This window comes from Nomascus leucogenys, chromosome 4 (genome assembly GCF_006542625.1).
Source record: "Nomascus leucogenys isolate Asia chromosome 4, Asia_NLE_v1, whole genome shotgun sequence".
In the NCBI taxonomy this organism is placed as follows: Eukaryota; Metazoa; Chordata; class Mammalia; order Primates; family Hylobatidae; genus Nomascus; species Nomascus leucogenys.
Window position 1 is genome coordinate 144,936,269 of NC_044384.1, and position 15,124 is coordinate 144,951,392.

Here is a 15,124-nt window from a genome sequence, read left to right on the forward strand (position 1 = left end):
TGAAACCTTTATATCCCTTACGTTCCTCAGTCTTCAGAAAAAGTAGAACGGACTAAAGGTCTTTTAAAAACACACCTCACCAAGCTCAGCCACCAACTTAAAAAGTACTGGACAATACTTTTACCACTTTCACTTCTCAGAATTCAGGCCTGTCCTCGGAATGCTACAGGGTACAGCTCATTTCAGCCCCTGTATGGACGCTCCTTTTTATTAAGCCCCAGTCTCATTCCAGACACCAGACCAACTTGGACTGTGCCCCAAAAATCTTGTCATCCCTACTATCTTCTGTCTAGTCATACTCCTATTCACTGTTCTCAACTACTCATACATGACCTGCTCTTGATTACACTGCCGGTTTACACTGTTTCCCTAAGCCATCGCAGCTGATATCTCCTGGTGTTATCCCCAAACTGCCATTCTTAGCTCTTAAAGGAAATAAATCTTTGCTGGCAGGACTATGCTGAATGTTCTTAGGCACTCTCTAATCAGATGTCCTAGGTCCTCCCAATTCTTAGACCTTTAATACCTGTTTTTCTCCTTTTATTCTGTTAAGTTTTTCAATTCATACAAAACTGTATCCAGGCCATCACCAATAATTCTACATGACAAATGTTTCTTCTAACAACCCCACAGTATCACCCCTTACCACAAAATCTTCCTTCAGCTTAATCTTTCCCATTCTAGGTTCCCACGCCGCCCCTAATCCCACTTGAAGCAGCCCTGAGAAACATCGCACATTCTCTCTCCATTCCACCCCCCAAAATTTTTGCCATCCCAACACTTTACCACTATTTCATTTTATTTTTCTTGTTAGTATAAGAAGACAGGAATGTCAGGGCTCTGAGTCCAAGCTAAGCCATCATATCCCCTGTGACCTGCATGTACACATCTAGATGGCCGGTTCCTGCCTTAACTGATGACATTCCACCACAAAAGCAGTGAAAATGGCCTGTTCCTGCATTAACTGATGACATTATCTTGTGAAAGTTCTTCTCCTGGCTCATCTTCGCTGAAAAGCTCCCCTGCTGAGCACCTCCTGACCCCCATTCCTCCCCGCCAGAGAACAACCCCCTTTTCCTTTACCTACCCAAATCCTATAAAACGGCCCCACCTCATCTCCCTTCGCTGACTTTCTTTTCAGACTCAGCCCACCTGCACCCAGGTGAAATAAACAGCCTTGTTGCTCACACAAAGCCTGTTTGGTGGTCTCTTCACACGGACGCACGTGAAAGAAGGCAGAGGGAAAAACATAGAATTAAATGAATGTCCCCACTACTGACAACATGAATCCATAGATACCATGTGGGAAAATAAAGAATTAATATGACAGAAAATTATCACTATAGAAATAATTATAACAAAATAAATGTTCTGTAATTAGAAAAAAGAAACAGAAACTAAAACTAATAGTAAAACTGGAAATAACATAAATCATACAGTGAAAAATTTTAAAAGAAATGTGAAAAGAGTAAACTCAGGAAAGTATCACAAAGTTAACACCAATGATGTGTGTCCAGTCTGGAAAAAAAGAGTTCATAAAATGCATCTATTTACTTAATGAATCCCTAACTAATATTCATCCATCCACTTAATAAAGGAGATATTTCTGAAAAGTGATTTATGAGTGTTGAAAATAAAGAAGAAAAATGCAGACCCACCAAATACAAACAAAAAACAGAACCACAATTTTAATATGATTAAAGGTTGAATTCAGGAGAAAGAACACTAAACAGGGCTAGGAACGGCACTTAGTGAAAAAGTCTACAATCCACATTACAATAAAATTTTCACATTGTTAGCTAAGTACCAAATAACATAGAAATAATTGTTATGAAGCAAAAACAAAGGAACTATAAGAATAAATATGGCTGGGCACGGTGTCTCATGCCAGTAATTCCAGCACTTTGGGAGGCCAAGGTAGGCGGATCACTTGAGGTCAGGAGTTCGAGACCAGCCTGGCCAACATGGTGAAAGCCTGTCTCTACTAAAAATACAAAAATTAGCTGGGTATGGTGATGCATGCACCCGTAATCCCAGCTACTTGGGAGACTGAGGCAGGAGAATTGTTTGAACCTGGGACAGGGAGGTTGCAGAGCTGAGATCGCATCGTGGCACTCCAGCCTGGATGACACAGCAAGACTCCATCTGAAAATAATAATAATACTAACAATAATAATAATAATAATAAATACATGGAAAAAGCATTTGCTTATAATAGGGATCCACAAACTGCTGGTATCTGTCTCACTGCCTCATTTTGAGAAAGAAAGAAAGAAAGAAAAAAAAGCCTTATGAAAATCCCACTGTGGGTTTTTTGTAGATGGTCTTTTTCAATCCACAGACTGAGTTGAATAGTTGCAGTGGAGGCTGCATGGCCCATAAAACCATACATAATTACTCTCTGGCCCTGCAGAGAAGTCGTTTGCCAGCTCGACTATTGACTAAGTTTATTATACGGACAGGAAAAAAAAAACAAAAACCATTAAAGAATAGAAGTAATCTGGTAAATTAGTATCGTATTAATTATATTTTTATACATGAGCACTCTAAGATCAGAAAAGAAGCCATCTTTCAAAGTTCTAATTACCTTTTAAGAAAAACTAATGGTACATAAAACTGCAAAGTAAGCAATATATTCTCAAGGTAGCAAGGACATGGATGCATTCTTTGATTACAATTCAATATGCTAAAGTATTAAAATGATCATAAAATTAAATGGTGCTATTTCCTGGGAGTTTAAAATGTTTTCCTGAGATAGCACTTGGGTATAATGGAAAATCTAACTGGAATGTTATTGGATATATAGAATAATACACAAAGGAGAAACTATATTTCAGAACCGAAGGGACAGAGCAACAGTAGCACCAAGAGAAAAATATTTGGTCTTATGTACTTGAAGTACTAAGAAAAGGAGAATAAATGTAAAACAATTCAAAGCCTGAGATGAAGGAATTACAGGGTGAGCAAAGTTATGAAATCAGGCCAGGGGCAGTGGTTCATGCCTGTAATCCCAGCACTTTGGGAGGCCGACACTGGCAAATCACCTGAGGTCAGGAGTTCAAAACCAGCCTGGCTCACATGGCGAAACCCCACCTCTACTAAAAATAGAAAAATTAGCCAGATGCTGTGGCACACACCTGTAATCCCAGCTACTCGGGAGGCTGAGGCAGGAGAATCACTTGAACCTGGGAGGCAGAGGTTGCAGTGAGCTGAGATTGCACCACCGCCCTCCAGCCTGGGCAACAGAGTGAGACTCCGTCTCAAAAAAAAAGTTATGAAATCATTTTATAAAATAGAGAGTTACCACTCTAGTAACCTTTGTGAGTGTCTGGTAATCTCAGGCATATTGGACAAAAGAAGAACAATTTTGCTGAACCTTGGTTTGTTATTAGCATGAAAGAGGTTAACCATGCTGTGGCTCCTCTGGATATTGTAGGAATCATATACCACATATGCAAATGCGACTCTGATCACTCATTGAAGGTTCTAGAAAGGTAAAAGCTTTCATTCATGTTCAGAGCAAGAATAGAGTCTCCAAGTGCTATTCAGACTCATTTGCCATAGAGGGTAGGGGGCCAGCATTGGGGGTGAGCTGCTTGTGTTCAGAGGAGACAGTGGCCTCAGGCCTCAGGGGAACCTCGGGGCCAACCCTACTCCAGCCAGACAGCTACTGCTCACTCAAGAGCACCCTTAGTTTCTTAGCCTTCTTAATGGCTGCTCCTCCAGGTTCACAGTAGTCATGTGAATCACATGCATCTTCAGACTAAGCCCCCTTCAAGGTGAGACAGCTGGAGTTGGGATCTAGTACAGATTGCATTCAACCTCTTGGTAATCCCCAGCCCTGGAGGGCTTCCAGTCTTCTGTTGTTTGTTTAGAGTTAGGAGAGACCTACCTCCCCTGGAATGTGAAGGAGCATGTCCCCAAGGAGGTGATACTGAGGATGTGCATCGCAGCATGAAGGGATATTTATTATGTAGAAGGGAATGAGAAGGACAATGGGAAAAACATGTGACGGCATTATTCTTTGATGTTTTTACAGTTAGATGATGAGAATCTTGAAGAACAACAACATAGCTAATACAAGTTTACTTTCTGAAGATAGTCCTGAGCTCATAGATTTTTGCTCCCAGGTAAAGGAAGAACTAGTGGCGTTTCACAAAGATAGAAGCTGCTATTGTAGGTGGACATTTTTATTTTATTGTATTACATGTCAGTAGTTTAACCCAGTAGTTTCCCTACTTAGCTTTGCATCAAAAGAAATCAAAGAGCTTTAAAAAATACAGATTTTCAGGACCAACTCTATATCTATTGAATCAAAATTTCAGATACAAGATATTCAGGATTCTATATTTAGAATGAGCTTCCTCTGGGATTCTGACATGTGGACATCTATGGGATTTACTGGAATCTACAGTCAGTGATACCTATGTTTTTGGCTGTATAATTTGATATATAAAACGTATATAGATAGAAGGATAGACAGATAGGCAGATAGGTAGATAGATAAATTTGTACTGGCTGTGTTTAGCAATGTTAATGTAATTATCTTTATCCTTAGTCTGGCTAAATGTTTGTCAATTATGTTGCTCTTTTCAAAATACCAACTCTTAGTTTTGTTGATTTATTCTGTTTATCTATTCTCTACTTCATTTATTTCTACTCTAACACTTAGTTCCTTTTTCTGCTAACTTTGGCTTTAACTTGTCCTTTTTCTGGTTTTTTGAGGCATAAAATTAGGTTGCTTACTTGAGGTCTTTTTTTCTATTTTGTTTTTGGTGTTTATTCCTGTAAATTTTCTTTCTAGTGCCTGCATTTCATACGTTTTGGTATGTTGTCCTATCATTTTCATTTGTCATATTTTCATATTTCCCCTATAATTTGTTCTTTGAATGATTAATTGTTCAAATATATGTTGTTTCATTTTCACTTTGTGAATTTCCAGTTTTTCTTTTGGTATTCGTTTCTAGTTTCATTTCATTGTGGTCATAAACAATGCTTGGTATCATTTCGATTTTCACAAATGTATTAAAACTTGTTTTGTGGCCTAATGTATAATCTATCCTAGAGAATGTTCCAAGTGCCATTGAAAAGCATCCATATTCTGCCTCTGTTGGGTGAAGTATTCTGTGCTTGTGTGTCTGTTGGGTGAAGTATTCTGTGTATGTGTTTCTGTTGGGTGAAGTATTCTGTGTATGTGTGTCTGTTGGGTGAAGTATTCTGTGTATGTGTGTCTGTTGGGTGCAGTTGGTCTATAGCGTTGTTAAATCTTTTGTTTCCTTATTGTTATTCTGTCTGGTTGGTCTATTCATATTCAAAGTGAGGTACTGAAATTTCTTACCATTAATGTATTACATTCTACTTTGAGTTCTGTCAATGTATGACTTACATATATGGCTGCTTTGTTGTCAGGTGCAAATTGATTCATAATTATTACATCTTTCTGGTCAATTGATCCTTATATTGTCATATAACATCCCTCTTTGTCTCCTGTCACAGTTTTTAAATTAAAGTCTTTACTGTCTGAAATATGCCTGGCCATGACTACTCCCTTTTAGTTACCATTTGCATGGAATATATCTTCTATCCTTTCACTTGCAGCCTATGTATGTCCTCATCTAAAGTGAGTCCTTTGTAGAGAGCATGTAATTGTATAATTGTGTTTTTCAAAATCTATTCAGTAACTCTAAGTCTTTTTATTTGGGAATTTAATCCATTTACATTGAAAGTGATTACTGATAGGTAGAGACTTAATATTTCCATTTTGTTAGTTGTTTTCATATGTTTTGTGTTATTTTATGCCTGTTTTCCTGTCTTGCTGCCTTCATTTGTATGTCTTTTAGATTTTGTTTTGGCATGGTTTGATTCTTTTTGCATGTTATTTGTGCATCTTGTGTAGATTCTTTTTTGTGTTGTTTACATTGGGATTACATAAATTATAACATCAATTACAACAATTCTTTTTTTGAGACAGAGTCTTGCTCCATCACCCAGGCTGGAGTGCAGTGGCACTATTTTAGCTCACTGCAACCTCTGCTGCCTGGGTTCAAGCAATTCTCCTGTCTCAGCCTCCCGGGTAGCTGGGATCGCAGGCACCTGCCACCACACTCAGCTAATTTTTGTATTTTTAGTAGAGACAGGGTTTCACCATATTGGCAGGCTGGTCTCAAACTCCTGACCTCAGGTGATCCACTTGCCTCAGTCTCCCAAAGTGCTGGGATTATAGGCGTGAGCCACCATGCCCGGCCTATAACAATCAATTCTAACAGATAGAAAGCACACAGGCTCTACTCTTTTATCTTTACTCTACTTTATCACTATCACAACTTTCATCTTTTAAAATTATTATTAACTAACACAGTTTTATAGTTAATTTTATGCTTTTATCTTTTAAATTCTATACCAGAATCAAAAGCGATTTGTACACTACTGTTATAGCATTACAGTATGCTGTATTTGTACATGTATTTTCCTTTACTAGTGAGTTTTATACTTTCATATGCTTTCATGTTGCCATCTAGTGTGTTTTTGTTTTAATTTGAATGATTACCTACAGCAATTCTTTTAAAGAAGGCCTAGTAATGTGGAACGCCTTCGGCTTTTGTTTATCCGGGAATGTCTTTACTTCCTTTTTATTTTCAAAGAGTACTTTTGCCAGAAACATTAAGTTTCTCTGACTCAATAATTTCAATTCAGCTGTCTTTGAGTTTGCTGATTTTTCTTCTGCTTCATCAAGTCTTCTGTTGATTTCCTTTATGTATTTTTCAATTTAGTTATTGTATTCTTTAGCTCCAGAATTTATGTTCAGTTATTTTCTATAGTTTCCATAGCTTTGATAATATTCTAATTTTTTAATGTATTGTTTTGCCGATTTTATTTAGTTGTCTACCTGTGTTCTTTAGTAGTGTATTGAGCTTCATTATGACAATTACTTTGAATCTTTTGTCAGGTAATTCATATATCTCTATTTCTTCATGATAAGTTTCTGGATTTTTTTTTTTTAATTGGAACATGTATTCTTGTTTCTTTGTTTTTTGCCATTATGTTTCTTAAATAAACTCTTAGCTCCATTTTACTTCTTTTCTCCTTCTGGAACTATTATCATGTGTGTATTGGTCTGCTTGATTGGATCCCTTACATCTTCTTGTGTGTGTTTGAACTTTTCAGGAAGGTCAACCAGTCTCCATGAGAGCTTTCAGCTTTTAGTTCCCTCTGAAATCTTTACACAGTACTGCACATTCTCTCTCAGTGCGAGAAGACAATAAGCTCTGAGCTCTCGTATGTTTTCAGTGGTCCTCAGCCATCTAAACTATGCAGGTATCTCAGCATTCTAAGTCAGACAAGACAGAAACTCATCACTCAGGCAGCCTCCCCCAAATTTGGATTATTACATGTACATTCCACTCTTCTCTTTCCTTTCCGAGGCAGAAGCTGCAAGTTTAGCTCTATTTTTTTAATCACAAGCTGTCATTACTTGGTGAAGAGACTAATACAGTTAAGATGAAATTGGCTTTCCTTTTCCCATTTGAATGCAGCATTTGTTGGATTTGGGTTGCCTGTGGCATTACAACTTCCTCACTGGCTTCTGGAGTTCTCACAGATGTTTTTTTGAGTGTATATTGTTGTTAGGTCAGTGTTTCTGTAACAGAACAATTTCTAGAGCTCCCTATTCCATTATCTTGCTGTTATCCTATCTCTAGATACCTTTAGCAATAATGTACATTTGATCCTTGAACAACATGAATAAAATGTACAAGTCCACATATACATGGATGTTTCTCAATAAATACATTTGGCACTTTTTATCCGTGGTTTCCACATCCATGACCGATTATGGATAAAAAATACAGTATTTGTGGGATACAAAGCGTGAAGATATGCAGGGCCAACTTTTCATATCCGTTGATTCTGCAGGGCCAACTGTAGGACTTGAGAATTCATAGGTTGTGGTTTCTGAGCCAGTGGGGCTTCTAGAACATATACCCCACATATACCAAGGGACAATTGTATTCATTAATCTTTTTTTTACCCTACTAATTATATTCTTTGGGAAATCTTTTTTGGAAGGTTTAATGTTTTATCTTGTGGTGAATAACTTAGAAATTTTACCTGAAACATTTTGTAGGCATAAAACTGCCTTTCTATAACGTAAAAATGACCATACATACTGTGTATGACCTGGGACAAACTGTACTGGTAGTAAACATACTATTTTTACAGCTATTCTCATTGAATTTTCCTTTATTATGTTAATGTTTATGCTAATACTTTGGAGCTATATCTTTATATAAGCAAATATGTATGTGTACATACTATATATGTATTCATGTATATTCATATGAATAAATATATTAATAAATGCTAAATTATATGTGCATAAAATTAACTGTAGTGTCTATGTCTCCAAATATATTGGAACTTAATTTATGTTAATATTTTATGATTAATATGTAAGTTTAAAACTATGTTTCTCAATGAACTACATATCAGCTAAATCCTATAGTCCCAGTTACATATGACCATAAATGAAAAGCTTAATATAAAACACTAAAATAGTTGCCTTAACTTTGCATTTAAATAATAACTATTTCTCAATGAGAAATAAAATATCTATGTGAAAAAATTAGAGTAGCTTGTTTTTCATATTAAAATAACTGAATCTTGAATTAAAGAATGCCACAAGTAACATGCTAAAGGTTAATGAGGTATAAAACATTCCGCAGTTGGCATTAAACATTTATAAACCATTTTTATCTGCACAGTGTCTTACTAGCAACTCTAATTTACACAGAGACAGCGTTTCTTCTTATTGAAGTAACTAGAGAATGAAATTTTTGTCCCCATAAACAGCAAAATTCATAAACAAATTCATATTTTGAGCATTGTAATTGCATTATCTAGTTGAGACTGTTTATTCTAAACACTCTATAATAGTATGTATTATTTCTGGCTGTTGCTTTAACAAGATATTAGAACAAAAAAGATGTAGTTTAGTCTCACCTAAATTATTTCAGGTTGTGAACCTTGAAAACATTTATAAAGCAAGCGTCTACATCTTTTTAGATTTGAGTAGGTTTGATAGTACTGATATTATTTTCTAGCAGGGAATTAAAATGTCCCTAGGCCATAAATGGCAAAAAAAAAAAATGTCACTCATTGGGTGAGAAAGCCTCCAGCAAGTCCTGCTCGTTGAAAGTAAATATCATTTTAATGTTCAATAATTTTTAAAGTATAGTGTCTCAGTGCACCTTCACAACACCCTTTGGAGAAGGCAAAGTTGGCTTTATTTGCCTCCTTAGTTAAAATGTGTGTAAAGGAAGCCCTGCCTAATTTAAATAACTCCCCCAATTTTATACAGATTATTAGAAAATCTCTCTCTCTAGGGCCCAAGATTTTTTGAATTAAGCCAGATGCTTTTTCAGATAACTCTTTTCTCCCTTTAGGAAAAAAAAAATAGGAGAATTAAAATCAAGGAGGACAAAAGAAGAGCACATCCTTCTCAGGCTTTTATAGTTTGGGGCATATAGGAGATGTGAATTTAAAAAAAAAAAAAAAAAGGCGGAGGGTCAGTCACATACCAAGCTATCTTGTCCCAAGTTTCTCGGGACAGTGAAGATGTCATATCCTTCGGGCCATGTGAAAAGCACTAAATTTGGCCAAAGAGAGGAAAGAATACTACTCAAAATGGACAGCAATATTTACCGAACAATGGTAAGGATTATAGGGCTCCCCAAACCCCAAAATCTCTTCTACCTTTTTCAAATGATTTATGATATTTTAAAATAAATTTATGTTTACATTTTTGTATAATTCAGGAAAGAGCTTTTGAAAGATGGTATCAGAGCCTTCTTAAAACCTGTTTATCCCTGAGTTAATTATTTCTTTTCTATCCCAGTTAGGGAAGCACTGCCCCTATGATTCCCTCCCTTATCTGTTTTTTCTACAGCTATTTTGCGTTTGCTCTTCCCTCATCTACAGGGAGATAGCACCTACAAAGGCACTTGGGAAAATACGAATACAGTGTACTGGGAAATATTTTCAAGGCTATCAATATTCTGTACTTGTCTGTTAAGGCCAAATAATTGAAACTCTATTCAAAGCAAACTAATTCCTCCTTAAAATATGAGAGACAAGAAAAATAATTAAATAAAATGATTTTCCCCTCCATGAACACAAGTACTGAATTTGTAGTTGATATCATTTACATAAGAATAGAATAAGAAAATATTAATCTTAACAAAGTAAGATATCTCATATGCATTATATTTGATGATCAAGTAATTGGTTTTCCTAAGGAGTCTCAGGTAAATATGCTCTGTGCTCATCTGTTTCTCCCATGGGTCACTTAATGCTCTATCTTCAGACTTCTTCTTTCCTCGTTTTATGGGCTCTCAGGATTAACTCATCATTCCCAAAACTTAATAATCTTTGAGGGCTATTCTGAGTTTCAAGCTGGAATCTCCAGTATTTCAAACGATATATGTCTATATGGATTCATACACTGATATGGTTTCGCTGTGTCCCCACCCAAATCTCATCTTGAACTGTAGTTCCCATAATCCCCACGTGTTGAGGGAGGGACCCGGTGGGTGGCGATTGAATCATAGGGGCGGTTACCGCCATGCTGTTCTCATGATAGTGAGTGAGTTCCAATGAGAGCAGATGGTTTTATAAGGTGCTCTTCCCCACTCCTTCGCTCATTCTTCTTCTCCCTGCCGCCACATAAATAAGGATGTGTTTACGTCCCATTCCACCATAATACACGATCTAAGCCCAGTTCAGGAGTTTTCTCCTAAATCTGCCTCTCAGCATTGTTATGTATTGTGAGTTAATGGCACCATATTCTTCACATTCATCAAGATACGAGAATCATCAATTCTTCTCTCTCCCTCTTTCTCATAACTCATAGGTAACTCAGTGTTTCCAATTCTATGACAACAATCAAAGGGCTTTCAAGCAATATATTATAATATAAATGCTTATGGTGAAATAGATATGCTTTAGTGGGCTGGGAACAGCAGAAGAGATCTAGGGAAGGCTGAGTGACACATAGCTGCAGGGCTCAGAGACCACAGGGCAGGGTGGGGGCTTGGGAAAACTGGAAATCACGTACACACCTGGTTATTCTCATGAGGAAATGAGACTTTATTCACACATCTTGCATCCTCTGTCACCACCTTTAAATTTTTGTTGTTGTTGTTAATTAAGGAATCTGGAAATGCAAGTTTTAAGTAAAATATCTTAATATTGAAATAATGACAACCGATTTTTAAAACAAAACAAAGGTATGTGTGGACCAAGTGTCGAGGCAGCCAGATGTGGTCACAGTGCTATGCTCTCTGCTGCTTTTTCTTCCTCTACAGCTGGCAATTTCACACTTCAGTAATTTCTTCCTGCAGATTTTCCTGTGTCCCTTTTTTCCCCATTCAAAGGCCTTCTGCGTATTTCTGACAATTATTTTGTTTAAACACAGGTTTTATCGTCGCATTTATCCTTCAAACATGTCCATGGCTCCTGGTTGCCTACACAAGAATTCCAAACTGCTTATCTCCCACACAAATCTTTCTGTAAACAGAGCATCATCTTTCCAACTCTGGGCCATCTTTGCATATTAGCTGTTCAATGCCATGTCTGCCACACTCATTCGTGTCATTCCCTGGGTGTGAAGTACCCTTCTCTCTTTCACAACCAAATCCACACTCATTTCCACGTGCTTTCTCCACCATGAAGCCATCTTCAATTGATAACCTACCCCAGGAAGATTGTTTTGCAATTGGTTGAAGACACATTCCACTTGTGTCAGCAATAATAAGGTGTATTGGTAAATCATTTTACATTTAGAGTTGCAACATAAATTATGTCTTATTATCTTAATGTGGCTTATAATTTGCTCAATACACTTTCATGTATGATGAAAGTTGATCCTCAAAACCACCGAATTAGACAATAGGGTGGGGTGGGGACTTGGGAAAATAGGGATGAGGGAATAACAATGATGATTAATAGAGGCAGCTAAAATGACTCATTCACAGCCCTCAATATGAAAGTCATGAACAGAATTCAATTCACTGCCTGCAGAGGCACTAGAGGAAATGGAATCAAGAAACAGAATCTTCATTTGGGGAGTGCCAAAAGTGTACAATTTAGCAGAAAACATGAAAAATCAAGTTTTAGCATGAGATTAAGGGAACAAATATGTTGATGATGTGGGGCACACTCTATTACTCTATTGATAAATGCTAGGAATTAAAGGGAGAAAGATGTCCTAGGGGCAGCAGATAGGGGGTAGTGGATTATGAGAACTTATTGAGATAGGTGAACTTGAGGTATTGTCATCTCTTAATTATTCATTATGACAATCAACAAACATTCCCTGAAACCCAGCTACACCTAAGGCCCTGGGCTAACCACTGCATGTGCTCAAATTTTGAAGTAGGAGCTTGGATAATCCAAACTGACATTTTTATCAAAACACAAATTGAAACTGAAGAGTCATACTATTCATTCAAGATGTGTTGGATGCATTTCTTCACACTGAGAGTAAAAGGTTATTTGAAATAATTGAGTCCAGGATTACTAAAGCTTCCCACTGGTCAATTCTAACCTGAAGTCTTCTTGCCCGGAATAGCAGAGGGCACATATGCGTAACAGCCATCTCTCAAGTCTGTCTTGCAGGAAGAACTAATGCATGGAGACAAAAGACCCAAGCAAACTCAAATAGTCAAATGAAACAATTAAGGAGTGTGAGCAATCTAAGTCTTTTTATAGCAGTTCTGTTCTCCCTAGAACTGATTTTTAAAAACAAAACAAAACTTTGTGTGCACCAAGTGTCAAGGGCAGCCCGATGTGGTCACAGCAATGCCTCTGACCCTCCTTTCTGACTTTACCCTTGGCAGACCCACAGCTTTCGTTCTTTCCTCAAGGGGACCCCCTCGCTTATCAATCATCAAGGCCCTGCACAAACTTCTCCTCACCCATGAAGAACATCTCCATTAACTTGGTCCACACGCATGTCTCCATTGCAAGCTTCCTGGAATTTTTACTCTGCTACCAATATTGCTATTCCAACAGAATTTGTATGCCAATAAAGCCTTGGAAACAGCACATCATTGATTCATTACTAACAATAAGGTAGCAATTATGAAACATTGTAAAGTCCTGATATTTTATAAAAAATAATTAGGATTCTTTCACATTCCACTTGTTTCTCAATGGGAAGCTGGAAACTTTCCATACTTCATATGTTCCTGCAGTACCTGGCCTTCCAGAAAGGAGAATATTCTTTGCTAGACACTCTGGGTTTCGAGAATACATACACATGTCTATGAAGTGATGTGCTGAGGTGATGAGGAATAGAGAGATTCATGAGTATGAACAAAATCTCACAGATTTCACACCATATAATTGGTATTCAACATGTATTTCTCCAACGGTCTCCTACTCAATAAATATCTGTAATGAACCTATTATGACTACATTTTTATGGCTATGTAATAACAGCTATGATATACACACTGTTTATAAATATTAATAATTTTGAGTGTCTCCTATTGTTATGTTTGATTTATATTTAATAATCTTTGGAATTCGAAGATTCTATAAATCCTAACAGGAAAAGAAAAATAAAATCTCTTTTTAAAAGATTATAATTGTGATTTATTGAATCCACTTACAGCTCTTTCATCTTAGGAATGATAAAAGATGAATCTTTTGAGCAGAATCCATTGAGTAAAAGGTCTTTAAACATAAAACGCTTGCCAGGTGCTATGTCTCACACGTGTAATCCCAACTCTTTGGGAGGCCAAGGTTGGTGAATTGCTTGAGCCCAGGAGTTCCAGAACAGCCTGGGCAATATGACAAAACCCCCATCTCTACAAAAAATATAAAAATTACCTGGACTGCCAGGCACGGTGCCTCACGCCTGTAATCCCAGCACTTTGGGAGGCCGAGGCAGGTGGCTCCCGCCTGTAATCCCAGCACTTTGGGAGGCCGAGGCAGGTGGATCACGATGTCGGGAGATTGAGACCAACCTGGCTAACACGGTGAAACCCCATCTCTACTAAAAATACAAAAAATTAGCCAGACGTGGTGGTGGGCGCCTGTACTCCCAGCTCCTCTGGAGGCTGAGGCGGGAGAATGGCATGAACCCGGGAGGCGGAGCTTGCAGTGAGCTGAGATCCTGCCACTGCACCCCAGCCTGGGTGACAGAGCAAGACTGTCTCAAAAAAAAAAAAATTATCTGGGCTTGGTGGTGTGTGCCTGTGCTTAGGGAGCTGAGGTGGGAGGATCACTTGAGCCCAGGAGGTGGAGGCTGCATGAGCTGTGGTCTCACCACTGCACTCCAGTCTGGGTGATAGAGTAAGACCCTGTCCTAAAATTAAAAACCAAAAAAAGAAAAATCTTAAATGTGCCAATAGTAATAAATATTCACAGAACATCTAGGAAAGCGGGGTGCCTTATAAACCATGCTCACAAGTGCTCCATCCTCTTAGCATAAACAGTGTGTACATATTTGATTAATTGTGCCACAGATTGCTATTTCTGTTAACTATTTGTTAAAGCCTAAAATACCAATTTTAATGAATAGTTTCCATAAGCTTATTTAAGTTATTGTTAGATTTATTTACTAGAAAATCTAGTCACAATTGAATAAAAATCAAGCTAGTAATTACAGTGTTACATCTCTCCTATTTGTCGTTTTCTTCACTATTTAGTTGGTTTTCATGTTTTCTTTATCTTCTGTAGATTTCGTTATTGGTGCCTGGCTTATCTTTATCAAATTATAGATTCCATACCTACTGCCCTCACTGGCTCCATATAATGAACATTTTAGTAAATGACCTATAATACTCCTCTCATTCCAAGTAGTTGAATATATGCATGAATATTTGTCTCCTATATAGTCTCTAAATTTTAAACATTTTGTATTCCCAGTGACAAGGAGTTGGTTTTATACAATAAATAATATAGTGATACAACAGTATCAGAAGAAATGAATAGCTTCCCTCTCAAACGTGTATGTTAGTGCAGACTATAAATGAAATTCAGTTGCTTCAACGTGTGTGGATGATATAAAAGACTGACGATAGTAATAATTTGCAGAAAGAGGATATTTTTAGATATAAGG